Source organism: Mytilus galloprovincialis, chromosome 9 (assembly GCF_965363235.1).
Source record: "Mytilus galloprovincialis chromosome 9, xbMytGall1.hap1.1, whole genome shotgun sequence".
Lineage (NCBI taxonomy): Eukaryota > Metazoa > Mollusca > Bivalvia > Mytilida > Mytilidae > Mytilus > Mytilus galloprovincialis.
The window spans coordinates 30,150,095-30,157,706 of NC_134846.1; positions in this window are offsets into that span (position 1 = coordinate 30,150,095).

The window sequence follows — 7,612 nt, forward strand, 5'->3', positions numbered from 1 at the left end:
AGAGCTTCATGATATAGAAACTGTTAATCTTTACTCCCCTGAAACCAGGGAGTGATGCGAATAGGACCCGACGTATTTGAGGATCATAACCCTCGTTCTCTTTAGGCTGAACCTTGAGGAACTTGAGCATCCATTGCTACCAATGGTGCACAGATTTGTCAGTTAAATCAATCATGGCGGCATTCTGTAATCATGTCAGACCTAGTCATTCTAAGTGAACTGTGGCCGTTATTTCCACATTACATGCATTAGTTATTTGCTTGTTATGTTTTTGTCTGAAACTTGATTCTTTGATTAATAAAGTTTATCATTTGTCTTTTAGTATTAATGTCTGAAATTATTTTGAACACATGTACAATAATGACTTAACTATCGCTATCTTTAATAAAAACGTTCAAAACGTTATCAACATTAAACGCGTGTAACGTCGGACAAAAACGTCCTGATCATCAGATGGGTATATGATTCTCAGACTGCATGGAATATGAAGTGTTGGGATAGTCTCAACCAATCATATATTAAGCAAGCTATTAAAATGTACATTCAGTGAAACGATCTGTTCTATCGTCTTTTAACTATTATAAGTTATAAACTTTGACGTAAAAAAATGACATGTTCATATCGGAAGGTTCGTATTTTGACGTATTTATTAGCTGAAAGACTAAACAGTCACGGCCACTGTTGAAACTTCATCTTCCCATCGTTCATTATGTCAATTTGATCGTCGCAACTGAAAGAAAAGCAATATAATGTTTTACCAGTATAGAGTATGACAACTATATACTTGATAACGTATCAATCAACAATGTTTTATTTATTTTTTGTCCAGATACGTAAGATAATGTGTGCTTTGTAAGAAGTGCTTGCGGAAATATTTTATAGATATTTTTAAAACAGCAGATTCTCTGGACTTGTAAATTTTTACCGACAAGAAAAGAAAAGCGGCGACTTTCAATCACTCACTATCATAATAAGTTGAAATTATTTGCATTTGACCGCTAGGCCACACCAATTTAATTTCTTGTTCTACGGATTTTTGGACTCCAAAATTTGGGGCGAGCAAGCGATTTGAAAATTTTAATAAAAAAATATTTAATTTGCAAATTTTTGAGGCGAAGCTTGAAAAGTAAAGGCGAGCGATAATAATTTTTTTTTTGTAAACATAAAATAGTAGGTTTTGACAATATTAAAGCTTGATTTATCACTTGTACTTAGACATTTCTTTAATTTCTGAAGTTTTTTTTCCCTGTTCACCAAGAAATAATTAAATCTGGTCTATGTATGTGTGACTGACAATGAGACAATTCTCCATCCAAGTCATAATCAGTTTGGGGACAACCCATTAATGTTATAAATATCCCTTTTACATGTTTTATGAGGGATCAATATAAGTTATAATATATTTGTTTGTACAAAAGGGCTCATATTTCTCAAAGAACTATATATCTATCTGGTATTAAATGGGCAAAACATGTCCAAGAATTTTGTAAAATTCCTGGACTTTAACCATGTTAACACATTTACTTTAACAGTTTAATATTATTCAAAATAAGTGGACCCCTCTTTTAGAAAAAGTTGTTTAAAATATGATGTAACTCTCCTCTTTTTGAGTACAAAAAAGTTTTCAAAGGTTTTGTATAGAAGAACTATGCAAATCCTTGGTATTTCTATTTTCTTTTCTACATCAGTAAAATGTCTGAGGGAGGATTGTTCTCAACCTGACAATAACAAACACAAGTCAAAGTACGGCCTTTTACACAGCCTGAGGGCTTTGATACAGACCAAACATCAGGCTATAAAGGACCCCAAAATTATTAGCGTACACAATTCGAACAGGAACACCAACGATCTAATTTATATATCATGTATATCCAAACGGGAAAATACCAATGAACAACATCAACAAACGATAACTGCTGAACGACAGGCCCTTCAATCAACCAGGACACATAGCCAGAAATTAGTAGTGGTTTTGCTAATTATTATTCATAATATGTAAATGAGAATTGTACCACGTGATAGTACTTTGAACTGGACTGGCTTGATAGGCTTGATATCATTAAAATCTTTAAAACACGGATATTATAAGTTGCCCGTCACAGAGTCCTTATTTACAATCACTTTGATATTTCCGTAAAGTTGTCAGGCGGTCAAAATCAAAACAATGAACGCGAATTTAGTGAATTTTTCGTGCTTTCGTGAGTTTATTCTTCTTGAAATAGTGACATTTTAATTTTACGTGGGAACCTAGAGTTCAACGACTATAGTCGCCGTCATGTAAAATTGGCACCATGTTTTTTGTTAAAAAAAATTTAAATATCAGCCGCGTTTACTCAAGATGATGTTTTTCTTTTAGCGGAAGTAAAATCCTGTCCAAATATACACTACTGTCCTACCTTTTATTGTGTTTGCACTGTATAATCCTGACCTTCACATTTTTCAAGATTATTTACATTGTATAACCGCCATCTTGGTTTCTATGAGGGTCCCTTATTCCATAACATTCGTTACTCTCCGGTAATATCATTGTCATTGGTGATACAATTTCCCGCGCTTTTTACGTAAAGATGACGAAAAGCTCCGAGAGACACAAGAAAATTGAGAGCACGTGGAACTCCACGGCAACACTTCCGGTAATAACAATGTCGGATTCCACCATACAAATTAATCTTGGATTATGTGAAGGTCAGGATTATACAGTGCAAACACAATAAAAGGTAGGACAGTAGTTGTTTTTTGGAATGATATTTGATTCCGCTAATTGAAAAACATGATCTTTAGTAAACGCGGTCGATATTTAAGAAGATTTTGACAAAAAACATGGTGCCAATTTTACGTGACGGCGACTATACACATGCAAGGTTTGGACTTGCTTATTCTTTGGAAATTCAAGTTTCATATTTCACCCCGGCAACCTGTTTTTGTAATGACCTTGTAAGCCAATTTTCAACACGAAGTTTGCAAATTTGAAGTTTCAGCCATTTTAGCCTGTATTTTACACTGCAATGTTAAAAGCCTCTCGCTTCGATTTTTAAAATAGCTCAGGAACCTGTATTTTTGAAACAACAGTCATTATGTTTCGTTTAAATGGTGTATATTGTTGTGTATATTCATTTTCTGCCCCGGCAACCTGTCTATCACTTAAATTAAAATTAAAACAGACATTTTTTCAAAATTCCCTATCATTTTAATGTAATTTCCGTGACCCGTATCCGATGTCTTTAGTATAATATTCAAATAAGCAAAGTGGCGTTGATTTCTGGATATGATGTGCATAAACATGCAGCGGCTATGGATAGTTTTGTTTCGCCAGCACACAATATAATTGCAGTTGAAGGCAAATCCTTCAGAGTTCTTTGTACTTTATTCTAACAACAAACATTTGATAGGGAATATAAGTAAGGGGGAAAGTAACCAATTTTTTGTTCTTTACAAGTATTTCCGCTGTTATAAATTTATATCGGAGCACTCCCGCTTTGGATAAATAGGTTTCATGCTGAAACAAATATTCTCACAGATATTTACAAAGTGTGGTGGGGTGCTTTTATGTTTAAAATCGTTATATACAGGTTAGACTGTGATTTTAAAAACAAATGTTGATATCTTTTTATAATATTTACAAAAAAAAAAACGGTGCGGGAAATGGACATGATTACATTTCCGGATGCGGGAAGCGGGAATATAAGAAAAATAAAAAAATTCTGTTTTGAAAAAAATAGGTGCGGGCAGGTTCGTCGAACAAGGAATCAAATTGGTGTGGCCTTACAATGTATTGAACAAAAATTACAAATAAATACATTCTGTATTCGTTTGTTCATCAAATATTCAACCCTAAAAAAATATATTCACAACACTTACTGTAACATCATTTTTTTTCTAGTAAATAATACTACTTTACAAGTTCTGTACCACAGGGACGATTATCAACCGAAAGTCGTAATCCTAAAAGCGTAAGCCGCTTAATCGAGATGAATCCAAATGGTGTTTTTGTCAGATTTTATGTTCAAATTGATAATTATCTATTCCATCTAAAGAAATTACCCGCAGTGCCATTCATGTAGTATCCATTTGATGTCAGCTTGAACTTTGAACTTTCGGCACCTATTTTAAATGTTTTTATTTTTCAAATGCATGGTTTTCTCAAAGTCTGTTATTGCCTATTCTCATTTCGGAATTTTTCTTTCTTGAAGAATTGTACGTTTTGGGAAACGTTCAGTTTGATTTTGTCCGGTCGTGTAACTCAAAAATACAATTATACATGACCGTTACAGTTATTTTAAAAGCATTAGAGTTCAAGGTGATTTTTTAATGGCTTTTACACTAACTGTGCGGTATGGATTTTGTTAGCTTCTATGTTATAGGGATTCAGTTGGAGAGAAATCTCATTGCCAATTATATCAGATCTTCTTTTTTATTGACTTAAACCTAATCGCGGAAACACCCGATTCATAATAAATTTTGAACAGATATATTAATTTCGTATAGCAGCATTTGACAAGTAAGCGTAACAATGATAGTATTCTTACTTTTATCCCATTTCGATCTTAATTTTTTTTATTTAAAACTAATACAACTGTAATTGCAAATTGACACTGGTTTATGAACGACAATCTAGGCTTTGGCAAAGAACAATATAACGCCTTGTTGGCATCTAGTGTCCTATGGCACCAGGGTAAGTGTAATAGTGAAATTAACCACCGTAAGACTGTGTAAAGAGGAATCTATTGAAGAAGGCTGTGTCAAGTAGAAATATAACGCCGTACGCTTTGTCCAATGGTAATCAAGCCCCAACGGCTAGTGTTGTGACTAAGGGTTACATTTAGGGATAGTGTTTGGGTTAAGGATAAGTATTAGGGTAAGGGTAGGTTAAGGATTAGAGTTTAGGATTAGGGTAAGGGCAGGTTATGAATTAAGATTAGGATAAGGGTTATGATTAGGGTATAAGATCAGGGTTAGGATTTAGGTTAGGATTATGGTTAGGGATTAGGATTAGGGTTAGGATTAGGATTAGGGTTAGAATTAAGGTTGAGGGTTAGGATTAGAATCAAAAGGCAATATAACGCCTAAGACTGTGACAATATAAGTTATATGGTTTGCTACTGACCCCCTACGGATCCATAAAGGGTTAGTAAAATCCATAGGGGGTGAGGCCGTAAGCCGAGTCCCCTATGGATTTTACTAACCCTTTATGGATCCGTAGGGGGTCAGTAGCGAACCGTATAACGAATTTATCGCACTGAGAGCGTTTTATGTCAAGTTTAGTATAAAATATCAAAATAATAACAATAACAATAGGAATTTATTAACACATTTACTAACAAGTATTTAAAGTATTTTCTTGTATGAATATAGAATTTGGAATGAAAGTCATTTGTTCAATGTTAGATTTTGAATGATTGTCACTTTACATTTGTGAAATAATTGTGGACCGGCAGCTTGTCTTGTGTTGCTAACATTTATGGATGATTCATTATAATCAAAGTCCCCTAATATAGCGTTCAAATCAAATCCTTCGAAATCGGAATGCAAAGTTTGTGGAGTGTCTGCTTCAATAAGAGCAGGCACCATAGATCCATTTTCAGTAAGTGCTAGTCTTGCAGGAGGTGCTGGTAGTGCTGATCTAATAGGAGGTGCTGGTAAAGCCTCTATCCGGGCTGGCACAGCTCCCTTAGTTACTCCCAGAGTTTGTCCAATTTCTAACGTTTCTTGCGTGTCTACCCGTTGATAAACGGATAGAGATTGTACTGATTTGTGACCGCGCTGAAGTACGTCCATTATTCATAGTTCATTATTCATTATTCAATAATGAATAATGAAATAGTTCATTATTCACTATTCAATATTGAAAAATGAGTAATGAATAATGAAATGGTTTATGTTTCATTATTCAAATTGAAGCGGTGAATAGTGAAAAAAAAATTAAAAAAATTGACCGTGACACTATAGCTATATTTTGATTCGCAATGACCATAAGAGGGTTTACGGACGACCTAAATGCCACAATATGCATAAAAAATGAGGAAATATAAAAAAAAAGAAGATGTGGTATCATTGCCAATGAAACAAACATCCACAAAAGACCAAAATGACACAGACATCAACAACTATAGCTCACCGTACAGCCTACAACAATGAGCAAAGCCCATACCGCGACCCTTAAGCCCCTAATTATAGATAAACCTTATACCTCATTCGAAAGCTTATTACGAGAGGAACAAAATGTATATAGTCAGCATGTTCTGCAACGCATATTAGAGGACTTAAATGTCGAAATACGCGTGAAAATTAAGAAATAGCCAATTTTGAATAATGAAATGGATATTTTGAATAATGGAATGGACTGCTGCGACCCTTTAACCCCTAATTATAGATAAACCTTATACCTCATTCGAAACCTTATTACGAGAGGAACAAAATGTATATAGTCAGCATGTTCTGCAACGCATATTAGAGGACTTAAATGTCGAAATACGCGTGAAAATTAAGAAATAGCCAATTTTGAATAATGAAATGGATATTTTGAATAATGGAATGGACTGCTGCGACCCTTTAGCCCCTAATTATAGATAAACCTTATACCTCATTCGAAAGCTTATAACGAGAGGAACAAAATGTATATCGTCAACATGTTCAGCAACGCATATTAGAGGACTTAAATGTCGAAATACGCGTGAAAGTTAAGAAATAGCCAATTTTGAATAATGAAATGGATATTTTGAATAATGGAATGGACTGCTGCGACCCTTTAACCCCTAATTATAGATAAACCTTATACCTCATTCGAAAGCTTATTACGAGAGGAACAAAATGTATATAGTCAGCATGTTCTGCAACGCATATTAGAGGACTTAAATGTCGAAATACGCGTGAAAATTAAGAAATAGCCAATTTTGAATAATGAAATGGATATTTTGAATAATGGAATGGACTGCTGCGACCCTTTAGCCCTTAATTATAGATGAACCTTATACCTCATTCGAAAGCTTATAACGAGAGGAACAAAATGTATATAGTCAACATGTTCAGCAACGCATATTAGAGGACTTAAATGTCGAAATACGCGTGAAAGTTAAGAAATAGCCAATTTTGAATAATGAAATGGATATTTTGAATAATGGAATGGACTGCTGCGACCCTTTAACCCCTAATTATAGATAAACCTTATACCTCATTCGAAAGCTTATAACGAGAGGAACAAAATGTATATAGTCAACATGTTCTGCAACGCATATTAGAGGACTTAAATGTCGAAATACGCGTGAAAATTAAGAAATAGCCAATTTTGAATAATGAAATGAATATTTTGAATAATGGAATGGACTGCTGTGACCCTTTTGCCCCTAATTATAGATAAACCTTATACCTCATTGGAAAGCTGATTACAAGACAAACAACATGCTTATAATCAATATGTTCCGCAACCAATATTAGAAGACGTAAATGCCGAAATACGCGTGAAAATCAAGAAAAAGGTCAATTTTGAATAATGAAATGGATATTTGGAATAATGGAATGGAGTGCGGCGACCCTTTAGCCCCTAATTATAGATAAATCTTATACCTCATTCGAAAACTGATTACAAGACGAACAAAATGTATATAGTCAACATGTT